Raw genomic sequence first — 13424 nt, 5'->3', positions numbered from 1 at the left:
CGTTGAAACAACCAAAATTTGTCGAGCCAGAGCGCTGAGGGTAACCGCGTATTCGAAATTTTAAAAATTGATACAGATATTACTTACGGTGAGCTACGGCATCTCAGTAATTAGGAACCCTAAAAGTAATAGTTAAAACGTTAACCAGCCTTCTTATTAGAACGGCTTAGATGTATTTTGATATACTACATCGCTGACAATGCTATGCCAAGAAAGGGCTGTTCTAACTCAAAACCCTATTTTTGAAAATTGCGTCAAGTCATAGGTGAAATACCCTGTATATACCAGGCGTTTCAGGGAAGCCGGGCACTAATTTTTAAAAATAAGGTTTTTGAGGTAGAAAGAAACATTTTGCGACGTAATGATACCAATGTTGGCAGCCGTCGAAAAACAGTCAATTCATGTTAATAGTAAAGTGATTCACTGATTTCTAAAAGCAAATGTTTTAACTATTGCAGATAGGCAGCTGACTGCAATTACAGATTCATAGCCGGCCGCTAGTAATAGCCACATCTCCTGCTAGAATTTCTAAAACGTGATTACCGTCGCCGCAGTGGCGCATCTAATTCTGGCCATTTCTCGCGTCATTCGAAAACCGCGCGCTTGCGGGAGAGAGATGAGCGACGTCAACCAATCGCGACCGGCACTGCGTGACGCGCGTACAACGTCACATTCTCTGCCCGGTCCGCGCTGTAGCTGCAAAGTGGTGGAGAGCGCGGAGCACTGCACAATGGGTGGGGCGGTCCGTCCCGTCGCGGAGGGCATGTGGCCATGTTACGTGGTGTTTCTTTTTGTATTCCGTGGGAATTTGCAGTGAGCGAAAAAAGTTAATACGTAATAGATTGAAAGTTATAAACTGTTTATCGCACATCTTGTGGACCGCTCTACAACTTTCTCACCGGAGTTTTTCGCCTATTTTCGTTCCTTGCGAAGTTGGTTAATTAATCTCGACTAATTGTGCCATTAAGCGCACTACAAAAACTGTTTGAGTTGCTCCATGCAATAGAGAGCAAAATGATTTTGGTCACGTCGCCTTAGAGTGCCGCGGCATATTTGCATATTTTAAACGCTTTCGAAAGTTAGCTGGGACCCCATATATATATATATATATATATATATATATATATATATATATATATATATATATATATAAGGGATAACAAAATCTTCAAGGCAACTGATTAAAAATATAATAAGTGGGGGAAGTCACATTGAAAAACTTAACAGATTTATTCAACGTTTCGACCAGGGACTGGTCTTTTTCAAGAATCTTTTTCAAGAATACATCGCGCCAAAATACATGCGGTTTGAGAAGCTTGCAGGCAAAGCAACCTCTCCAGTGAACCTAATTCGTCGAGATAGCCAAAATTTGTTGGGCCACAGCGCCGAGGATAATCGCGTTCTCGAAATTCTAAAAACGGATATGGACATCACTTACGGTGTGCTACATGCCTCTCAATAATTAAGGAGCCCAACGGTAATAGTTTAAAAGTTAACTATTAAATATTGGTTAAGAAGCCTGCTAGTTAGCACGTCTTAGTTGAATTATGATGTACTACACTGCTGACAACGCTATGCGAGAAAAAGCGCGCATCTAATTCAAATAGCTTATTTTTAAAAATTGCAGAAAGTCTTAGGTGAAACACCCTGTATATATAGCCTCAGGTTTCTAGCCAGGGCACAGGACCAAATCGAAAGACAAATGACTAACGCTTTCTACATAGGTCAAAGAAAAGTGTGTTAGCACGCTGTCTGTTCTCCGCTCTAGAAACGAACTATCATTTTTTTATGGTTTCGTCAAGCTTGTTTTTCCACCTTCCCTTTTTCCCACTTGTCTTACTTCTTTTAGCTCTCATGTCCATTACTGCCTTAAATTTTTAGTGCCATTTAATAAAAATTTTCCTTCATATCGGCTTCATAGTTTTTTTAACTCTTACCTCTATTTCATGTCTTTTTTTATAAGTTTTGAGCCGGTGCCGTTTTTCACCCTTGCAAGTGTTATCTACTCGTTGTATCTATATTTATGACGTACCTCATACGTGTGACTCTGCCAAGATACGCCACGATAGCCTCCTCATGTTCACGCACCTTCATGTAGCCGTGCGGGTATAAAAAGAGCTCCTAGATTTATATCCTGTCACTAAAGTTGGAAGTAACGCCTCTGTCCCCGTGTGTTTTTTCCTGTATTCGTCTTTTAAGCGCAGATTTTTTCTAATCGCTATTTGTATGTCATAATGAGCCCCTTATTTCCCTGTTCTTGCACGCAAATAGGCACGTTTCTTACAGACATAGTCACTGCTGTTACATGTAGTAGAAGGCTCTTACGCACTAGCTTCACTAACTTTCATTGAAGAAATCACGTTGCCGAAAGAATTTCTTAGCAGGCGTTGCTAACATCGAGCTCCTGTTTTAAAATTTAGTCGATGTGCGATTACAAAAGTGCACAGTCTTGTCAGTTTAGAGGATTGATGCAGTCATTTCAGCTCACTTCAGCGCAAGCAGGGTCAAAGCACGGTTTTTATGACAATTTTTTGCTTTGAGGTATTTCGTGAAACTCTCCTTTTCAGCTTCTCGAGGTGCGTTGCAGAGACAAGGCTGCTCAGTCAGACTATATATGACTCTCTAACTGGTTTTCGCAAGACTGCAGACCTCTTTTGAAATGCAGCACATGCAGAATGGTTGGTAAGGGTTAGAGAATTTTGATTATGTCCTAAAACTATGCTGATGTCTGGAATGATGCGATTGCTGGCCCCTGCATCGCAGTTCCTAGATATCTAGACCCTGTTTTCGTGAGGCACACGAAAGTGCGCGTGGCACAAACATTTCCGAGCGTAAGCTGCCGAGAATGGATTCCTAGTACCTCCGAAGATATAAATAACCTGCTTCGGAGGATTCAAACGGTGCAGACAGCTCCGCAAACCAAGACGTTGGGCTCACCGCTTGTCTTGCGTGAGTGAAATCGACCAGTGTTTGGCCGGGCTTCTGGTTTCGCTGTTTTGTTCTCCTTGTCTTATCTTTGTCATGACCCGAATTATGGATAAAATACGCATTTTTTTTTTCTTTTGCGAGGGAGCCGGGGGGGGATGGAGGATTCGGCTCTGATAGAGTTTGGCTCTAAAACCGAAGAATGTGCGCTTAGGGTCTGGAAACCGATTGTGGTGTTTCTTTCATTATGTTTCCTTTGGATGAAATTCATTGAGTCTTGAGTTGAACAGCGTGGCTCACAGCTCTGGAGATCAAACATTTTTGAATTTTTCTTTTATTCATAAGTTCAAGGCCACAACACCGGTTGCCGCTCACTGGAAAGGCCGCTGTGAACAAGAAATCAGAGCAGCGCCTATGACCACAAGTAACGTGGACGACAAATTCTTTAAAATCGGCGAGGCGCGATGGCATGGCGCAGCGAAAGACTAATTTCACCACTCGCTGAAGAGCCAAAAACCGACTTAGTTTTTTGTGCTCTAATCCAATGCTGAAAAAGCTTTTCATTAGCCCTGGCTACCCTCATAAACGTCACCAAAGTGGCTGTTCAGAACGGGTCAAGGCAAAATATTCAACGCCCATTTTGAAACTCATTTATTTTTAAAATAAGAAATCTGAAATGCTCGCTAGAGCTGTGACCACTGTAATTCTTCCCGCGGATGAAGTTTAAAGTAATTTATAACCAACTGCATTGCTTGTCTGAAGTAAATGGAATGAAATTTCATTACTTTTTGTGACAAGTAATGCGGGATATTACTTCCACTTTTTTTAAGAACGTAGTTAGTAATGCAATTCAATTGCTCTTCCGTGTATATCCGTAACGGAGGTTAAAAGGAACGTCCAAGTAGTCGGAAAGCAGAGAAAAATCACAGTGCAATGTAACGACACCGCGCCCACTACCTGAGTTAGAAGCCTTGGATAATGTTCCTACTTCGCGCGCCGTTAATAGATGCAAAGTATCTCAATGGGCACCTTTGTGCAGCGGCCACAAGTGACATTGTTTCGCGTGCCTCGGATTGTTTGGCCTCATTACTCACTGTCGGAGAGCAACGAAGTTACTACTCTGTTCTCCCCTCAAGCGACCGAAGAACGCTAGCTTGGTACTTACTTCCGAGCATTCTTCAAACAAGAGAGTTGTACCGGGTCCTCGACGAAGGCAGGTTTTCCGAGCATTCTTCAAACAAGAGAGTTCTACCGAGTCCCCGACGACGGCAGGCACTTTCCTTGCGTGCGTTATAACAGATCTGGGATAAGTTGCTGAGGCACCACTCAAAACACCCTTACGGCGACATTCCTAACTTTTCCTTCACGCATATGTTTATGCCTCTATGTGACAAAGCACAGAACCTTATGAGGTCGAAAATAGTGATGAACTTTTGGTTAAGGCTGCCATTTAAAATAAAGATTTTAAATAAATACCACCTCACAATAGAGAAATTGCGCGCACTTTCTAAACTTGACTTGTATTCACTTTTTGTATATTGCTTGCTAACACTTCTCTGTTTATTCCAATTCCTTATGTAATAGAGTTGTTTGAATTTGATGTCTACTGCTTGCAAACTAGCTTCGCAGTCGTGATATTTGTTGCGTGAATCTGTGCTACTCACCTTTGTCAAAGCGTCCGCTGTCATTTATTGGGAGGTGGGGCTAGTCAAGCTACTAATGTGTAGCTTTTTTCCCACCTTCCCTACCACATCTCATGTATCAATTTTTGCTTTGTGCAAATAAACTTCAAACATGACAGTTCCCATATCATGGCATATCTTTGCAGTATCGATATTCATTATTCACCGTTTTTTTTTTCGCTTTTCCATTGAGGTCAAACGATTGAAAATTTAACAATTGAAAATTGGTTTTTGGGAAAGGAAATGGCGCAGTACCTCTCTCACATATCTCGTTGGACACCTGAACCGTGCAATAAGGGAAGGGGTAAAGGAGGGATTGAGAGAATAAAGGAAGGAAGAGTTGCCGTAGTGGAGGGCTCCGGAATAATTTCGACCACCTGGGGATTTTTAGCATGCGCTGGCATCGCAAAGCACATGGGCGCCTTTAGCGGTTCGCATCCATCGAAACGCTGCCGCCGCGGACGGGTTATTTTATGTTTTACGGTCTCTTTCGAATTCAGAGGACAGGTTACCTACCACCGGTCCATATAGGCGGGTCCAATTTTCGTATTGATTTCAATTGCGGATTTATTGAGTAAATCATTCACTTCATTACTTTTTTATTCTCAACTGTGATGACTAAGTCGAGGATCGACGAAAATGTGTGAAATAAGAAAGAAAAAAGAACCTCTTTTCATCTTATGCTCATTACGTTCATTTTTAAACGATAAGCCAAATCAGGAAAAGCGGAGCAGTTGTTGATTGGTTTACTGCAGTCTCGTGCACGTTATGAAAAACAAGCAGCCGATTACAATTGAAATTACGTTATCTGAGGTATAACCGTTTTCAGTGCTTCACTGCAGCTCATGAAGAGTAACCGAACAATTATGGAGAAGTATAACCATTTACTATTACGTTAATTTTAATCCATCTTTTATTATTATAGCACAAATATATAAATGGACAAGAATGAGCTGGTGCTTGATGTGTAGTTTACGACAGCACATACGCTATTTCCCCTGTAGTTGGTTTTCGAAATTTTCTTTGGAGTTTTTCCCACGTTTTCTTGAGAACTCGCCAGTAGCGACACTGAAGAGTATGTAGACGTACGTGCCAGAGGTAACTACGTTTGTTTAAAATACGTACACCTTGCCCTAAAACACGAAGTCACTGTCACGCGTCGCTGTTACTCGCGCTCTAAGCGGACAAAGCCTAAACTATCTGAACGTGATATTCAGTTGTGCTACCGTGCTGAAATCGAAAATGCGAAGCGCGGAGCACGGCTGTAGTAAAATGCAGGCGTCTGAGGTTTGTATGGGAGGAGATCATCGCATGCGCGACTTCTCCACATCTGAGCCGTTGTAGCTCTAACGCGAGCGAATTTGCTGCTAATCCAGTGTTTACCGCCCAGCTAACTTTCTGGAATTTATAGCACTCCTCCAGCTTGCATTAAAAAGAAACTGCAACAGACAACAAGTAATCGCTTACAAAAAGTATTGTATTACTAAGAACTTTACACTTTGCGAAAAATAATCAATGCACTACAAAATTCGACGAAAACGTAATTTATTACAAGTAATCAACTTTTTGTAGCGCGTCATTAACAAGTCTGTCTTGGTATCATCTTAAATCACGTTTTCGACAGACGATGTGCTGCAGGCTTTGTCCCGTTGGGCAGAACAATTAGCAGCTCTAACCCGCGCTAAATGAAGAAAAAATACTTCAGTACAGTCAAACCTCACCATAACTAAACAGCTTGCATCGAAACAATTAATATAACGGAAAGAAAGGCGTTCTCTTTGGAAGCTCCCACATCTGCCCATGTGCTTGATGTCTCGCTTTTATAAAGTAAGATTTTACTGTGACTGGATATAGCGAATATCCAATTAGACGCACTAGATATTTCATGCGAACTGTGTCGAATTCGAATGTACCTGACACTTCACTACTGGTTCGATCTCGGAAAACTTATGTCACCGCAAAAACATGCGGAAAACTTAGCCGCCTCAAGCAGGGCCAGCATAGAGCGTTTCTCTCGATAATTCATTGTACGCTGGCGTTCCCTTCTTGACTAAGAATTTCGGCCAGACAAATAATAAATATAAACTTACCGGCTTAGCGCATCAATAAGGGAAAGCTGACTGGCGTTAGCGGCCGAAAAATCTGGAGTGGTAGGCCCATTCTGACGCTTCACAGGCAGCTGCCTGATTGGGCATCTCACAGGCCCCTTTTGGTGTCTATACGCTCACGTACATACTCGGCCTTCTTCCGCTTGCGATCTTCGGTTGGATCGCGTCCCCGGCACATTTCACGGACTCCAAGGCTGGCGGGCACTGTGTCAGTGAAAACCATTTCACAGTGCAATTCGTGGGCTTAATAGCATCGACATCTCACTTGTTTCAGGATTAAATGCGGCGGCAAAGGACAGCGCAAAATAATTTCCATTGTTCATAAGGCGGCCATCATCAAAGATTTCATTCTCGAGTGCGCGTTGCAACAAGATAATAATCCGGTCATGCGGTAAGCTAGCGTGTTCGTGAGCTGTACGTCGAAGCCGTCCAATGCGGATACCTGTGAAGAAATTACCCCCATGCGCCCTTATTTGCTGGGGACGGTATCTGCCTCGGCTCCCTGAAAATGAATATAAAATCTCGTATAGGTTCATCTCTGTCTTCTAGAACATTATTCATCGAGGACCTGTTTTTCAGGCTCTGAAGCCCACGCAGTCCGTGGATGAAATGGGAGCGTGCAGTCAAGGCTGACATGTAAGGTTGCTGTACGTATAACCGGCAATGTGGTTGGTGCTCGTTTGATTTGTTGAAGTCTCTCGGAACAACGTCAGCGGAACACTAAACGCCAGCTAAGTTGACTTCGGTATTCAAAACAGTAGAAACCGATGCTGATTAGCACTAACTATGAAGAAGTAACGGCTGTATTGGTCCTGGAGATTCAACGTCAGCTTCAGGACCAGTCAAGGCAGTGGGCTTACGAAAGAATATGAAGTATCCATAGGATAAGGAATAGGCAGAAAGAATTAATTTTACACCTTTATGAAATTTGTAATCTGTAAATAGGCACCACATATTTTTGTTCTGGTCCTGCTGACGACTCCTGCTACTTCTGCTTTTTCTTTAGGCTCAGAGCGTTCACATGACACTGCAAACATTTTCACTCACGACATGCGCAACTTTCTCATAATATGACTCCGACATCTGTTAAAGTTATTAGAACGTGTGGTGGCGTAACCTAAAAGCAGGAGGATGCCAGTCGTGCCGCTCGTTTTCAAGCAACAACGACCATATGTGACACCCCGAGCAAGAACTTGCTCGGGGTTTACTTGCGCGGATCAAATAAATATCCGCGACTGGGATTCGAAACCGCGGCGGCGCGTACAGATCAGCGTCGCTGGCCACTGCGCGAAAGCACTAGACTATCGCCGCAGCCGAACACGCCTTCTGGTAAACTGCGACACACACTTGCATTATGGTTTGCACAACGTGTTCTTTATCAACTAATATTACAATCAAACTAATATTTACGCTTTATGCTATGTGGCGGTACTTACAGAGAGATGTGCGCTGCATGCGTTGGCGTTGACAACGTTGTGGCAGAAACAAGGCACTTGAGCAATACACGTTGGCGTTGACAAAATTGCTGCAGAAACGCGGCACTGTAACATAGGCCACCGGCGTACATTGCGCAAAATGCATTGATGATGAAAAAGTTGAAGACGGACATACCTGGCTCCTTGGGTCAATGGACACCTCAATCACGCTTTAGGCAACTGACGCTAGTCTCCAACTGCAAAAAACTGTCCTTTCGCACAATATTTCGTGCTTAGCAATGCTATACCACTGGCCATTCTTTTATTCTTTTTCTGAAACATTCCTGTTCAATGATCACCTTGACATCAATTTCATGTATTGGGATGCTCAAGACTACTTCCACCCACGAGCGACAGGTGCCGCTTAGAAGCGAAGATGTGTAGTCTGCGTCAAAAATGCGGGGCCCAGGAGGTTTACTTTTAGGCAGCGTAGTAAGGGTCTCTAGCACACCCTTGGACATCCTTAGCCACAGAGGGATAATGACAAGGCCTCCCCTCAACCTTGCGAGACTGTTACCGCCGACGATGCAAAACAATTCACACCGCACGTCCCGAAAGCAAATGCCTTGGACTGTCTATTTTTTACTCAGACCGTTAAAAAGTTTATTTGCGTATTTGGAGTAAACCTACAATAGTACTAATTCTGTATGATAAAACGTAAACGTAAGACATATGTTCTCTTTTTGAGTAGAAAGAGAGGAACGGGGCATTCTACTTGATCGCTCGCCAGATGTACTGTGGCTGTGCCGTCCCATGCTCGCTTACGCATCCGCATCGACGTGAACTTCATTCCGTCCTCCCCATCATCTGTTTCCCACACACGCAAACTCTATACCTACCTACTACCGTCAAAGAACGAAAATGGCGGATCAGTAAAGGCATTTCAATGAACGCCACGTGCAGGTGAAAACATTTCGGACAGAAAAAAGTCTGCCGGCACTCAGACATACATTTCGTTTACTAGATCTAGGATTACCTCCCTCTCGGAAGTTTTGCAATCGCCGCCACACTGCATGCATTCCACGCGGCGCAGAGTACGGAATGTTGTTAAGCACCCGGAAACTTCGCCGGTGTGAGCCTCTCTTCCACGTGCCGAGTAAATTTCAGGTCTGAACCGACTAAGGCTAACGTACTTGGTTGGTGCAAATGGGTCCCGTCACCAGGTGGCGAAGAATAGTTAATGCAATTCGTTTCGAGATCTTGGAACTCTCGCGTCCGCAAGAGTTTTGGAGCACCAACCGCGGTTTCTGTATCCCGTCCTACAGTCTACTGAGTGTAAACCCCTAGATATTATAGTAGGCGCGAAGCTTAGGCAAGCGCGCGCGAGCGTACTCCGAAAGCATTAACACACCGCGATTTAACCAGGAAGTAACCTCAACTTGATTCTGTTAACTCTTCGCCGCTTTGGGCCTTATGAGATGTTTTGATAGTGCTATGGTTATTCCGTCACAGAATGGAAAGGCGTGGACAGATTTTATTCAGAGATGGATATTGGATATTTGACCAGGCTGGATCATGAAAGCGTTTTTCAGGACTTTAATTAAGTAGACCGCTTCCGGTGCATTCCCTTGCCATTGCAAAACGTTTTTTCTTACTACCAAGTTTGGCCGCCTACAAAGTCATGCCCAGCATTCTCAGGCAAAAAATTTAGAAAATCAGGAAATTGTAAGACACTGTTATGAAAATCTTGAAGGCAATGGCCCATTCTTCTGACATGTAACAAAATCTTTTTTTTTAAGTGTTTCCATCACAACATTTTTTGCAGTATCTGTGCGTTCGGAGCTTGGTCCCTGCGAGATGATTGAAACAGCTTGTAGCGACGCATAGCGTTCTATCGACAACTCTACAGAAATGTTGCAAAAGCTCTATGCAGGGTTTGTATTACCGCAATGTACCTGTGCTTATTTCTAGGAGGTATATTCGTTTGCAAAACCTACCTTTCTACAATTGCTGTGGATAAACAATAGCTTCGTGGTAGAAAAACAGCACACAGGAACAAAAAAGGGCAAAGAGAAAGAAGAAAAGAAAAACAGAAGAAAAAAGGTCGCCTTATTGATGAAAGAAGCAGACAGGAGCAGAGGAGGACGAAATTGGTTTCAATCGAACAAAATCAGATTTCATTTGGTACAGAAAGATTAATAAAGCAGTAATGATATACAGACGAGAGTCCCAAGATGAGGAGCTACACCAGGGCCCTCGGTTAAAGATTCCAAGTAAGGATATACTCGCTAGCAACAGACAGATTTCAGCTAATATTTCTCCACCTATTTTAACTAATACTTCACCACGAAATAAAAAATTCTTGAGACTGAAAGAAGAATGAATTATTTGTCTTGATTTAGTAGGACTTTTTCCTAATCGTTCTTTCTTTCGTGCCAATTTTTACGTGAAGAATGCTGTTCTAATTACATAACTTTCGCACTTTTCCTTAAGCGCAACCAAATGTGCACTCAAATGTTTCCGTTTTCTGTTTGGGCGATGCTGTAATTGGTTTGCTTAGTTCCAGGGCCATAATTTTTCGAAAATCTAGCCTAGTACAACCACTCTGTATCGTGTCCAACCCTCGGCATTACCAGGGGGAGGAAAGTGCGAGCAGCTTCTGTCCCGGCTAAGTTAAGAAACCTGCCCTGAAGCCGCCGTAACTGGTGTGCCATCCGCTGTGAATGTACTGAAGGAGAAGTAGGCGCTAGCGTTTGCAATAAAGAGCGAGATCTAACCGCAAGATGTTTCTGAAAGGAGATAAGCTCTCTCTCTCCATATATATACTCGTATATATATATATAATAGAAGCCAACAGCCACAGAAACAAAGGGAGAGAGGGGATTTTTAATTTATTTATTTATTTTGTGCTCTTGTTTGATTTAGAATAGTACTGAATATGTTATCGCTTAAAGCTAATTGATTAGAAAAGCAGAAGAAAAAACAACAACATGCCACCGGTGGGATCCGAACCCACGACCTCCGAATTTCGTGTCCGGTGCTCTACCGCTGAGCTACAGTGACGGCTGTGAAATCTTCTGCTTTCGGGGGTATTTATGTTTTACAAATAACCTAACCTTGAGAGTGTTCATCAGCGCAACCCACGTCCTTTTTTTTTTCTTCTTTTTTTCTTCTGCTTTTCTAATCAATTAGCTTTAAGCGATAACAAATTCAGTAATATTCTAAATCGAACAACAGCACAAAATAAATAAATTAATTAAAAATCCCCTCTGTTCCTTGGTTTCTGTGGCTGTTGGCTTCTCTCATATTTATAACGAGCCCCTCATACCCCTTCCCTTGTTTGCTTTAAGTCGTGGCAACTTTTGTAACATTCGCCTTGAATACGCGCGAACCCCTTCGTAGCCCGACGTTCCTCCTTGCCAAGAAATATACCTTTATATTGCGTCATGTGCTCCTTATGCAGAAAAAATAATTGGCGGTCGCATTACCCTCCTTGTCCTTCGTAACGGCTGTTTCCAAGAAGCTATTCATTCCACTTTTAATATCTATTTTTCTTCCTTCTGCGGCGATATTTTCTGTTCAATAGGCTAGTGAGCCAGGGCCATTTTTTTTCCTAAGGCTTAGGAAATTGCCTACTATCTTTGCCTGTAATCATTCTGCCTTATAAATGACACAACTACGATTTGTTACCGAGGGTTTGGGTATTTGAAATATGAATTGCGCCGCTTTTAAGTTGTTTTTGGCCGTTAGAGCATTATGTTGATTCTACGGCTCACATTTCTTCTTCTTTGTTTCTTTTTCGCAGAAGGGTTGAAATGCGGGCCAGTTGGTACATTGTAAACTGAGAAAAGAGTGTACACACCACAACGACCGTCGTTGTGGTGTGTACACTCTTCTTGTCCGTCGTCTTGTGTGACTGGTTTTTTCTCAGTTTCTTTTTCGCCGCAGCTTCGGCTCAGGAGCCGTCCTATTTCAAGCCTATAATTGCGAATTTAGCGTGTCTGAGTGCACTTTCTTGCGTCTCAGACCTTCTCAAACCCAGTTATTGTCGGTGGCGTGTGACAAGCAGCGAGATTTTCAGCAGCATTTTTTAACGAATCAAACGGAAAGCAATTCGCCTGAAGCACAAACGTTGCCTATCTTAAGACAATTTTCGAAGACATCCACGTTCCAGAACGATTGCGTTGTCGTCTCATGAGCGCTGCTCTTCCTCCTGCTCTTCTTACTTCCCTTTCTTAACTCAGCTTTCGGCAAGAAGTACTTGCTGTAGGGTATACCGCACCACTGTCAGCTTTGTGTGACGTAAACAGGGACACCCGCATTTGTCTATGGACAGAACCGAACGTTACCCGTGTGTGGCCCTGAAAGAAAACGAACATGATAAGCGGGGAGCGATGTCTCCGGAGAATTTGGCATCTGCAATCACGCGATAACGAAGTAAGTATTATCGCAGCGTTTCATTTCAGGCTTGTTTGTTCATATTTGTTCCCGAAAACATAATAACATGCTCCGATCGCCACCTTTTCTGTGAGAAACTGCCTAATCACTTCTCATAAACATCATTCATACTGCGACACTGAAGTGCCAACTGTTCCGTTTTTTTTTTCTTTGTTTATTTCTTGCTTTTAGTTTTTATATTATTGTACTCTTTTTGTACCCCGTGTATTTTTCCCCCTCTCTTGTTTTTGTGCTCTGCCACTACCCTCGAACCTATATGTACGCACCCCCCCCCCCCCCCCCCCCCCGCCCTTATGTAATGCCTCCAGGTTTTTAAGGAACAAATAAATTAAATTAAAGAGTGATTACTTCATAGCGCAATACATGGGACGCAACGCGAGGGTGCTGCGCTGTGAAGCAATGCGTCTATGACCATATAGTAGCAGTAATAATAATTGTATAACAGTAGCAGCACTACTTGCAGTAATTGCGGCAGAAGTAGCACAGTTGTGGTATCAGTAGCAGAAGTACTAGCAATAGTTGCCGTAATAATAATACCGGTACTAGTAGCCATGCTATCAGTAGCAGTACTGGCAGTAGTAGTAGAAGAGGTATTGGTACTAATAGCGGTAGTGTAGCAGTTGTAGGAGTGGTCGTTGTAAAAGCGGTAGTAGGAGGAGGAGTAGAGCAGCAGCAGTAGTATTAGTAGTAGTAGTAGTAGTAGTAGTAGTAGTAGTAGTAGTAGTAGTAGTAATAGTAGTAGTAATAGTTGTAGTTGTGGTAGTAGTAGTAGTAATAGTGGTAGATTTAATAGTAGTAGCGCCACTCGTAGCAGTAGTAGGTGTAGTAGAAGCAGC

General features: G+C 43.0%; 1 non-coding gene across 1 annotated transcript; it reads right to left on the bottom strand.

The window, feature by feature from the left end:
• Nucleotides 1–11121: 11121 nt before the first annotated feature.
• TRNAS-CGA (transfer RNA serine (anticodon CGA)) lies at nt 11122–11193 on the bottom strand. The gene has a single exon. It is a non-coding gene; the product is annotated as a tRNA-Ser (tRNA).
• Nucleotides 11194–13424: the final 2231 nt, after the last annotated feature.

Source organism: Amblyomma mixtum, chromosome 5 (genome assembly GCF_055824585.1).
Source record: "Amblyomma mixtum isolate Tamu chromosome 5, ASM5582458v1, whole genome shotgun sequence".
Taxonomy (NCBI): Eukaryota; Metazoa; Arthropoda; class Arachnida; order Ixodida; family Ixodidae; genus Amblyomma; species Amblyomma mixtum.
Note: the sequence above shows the minus strand (reverse complement) of the source record. Positions and strands in the feature narration are given on the sequence as shown.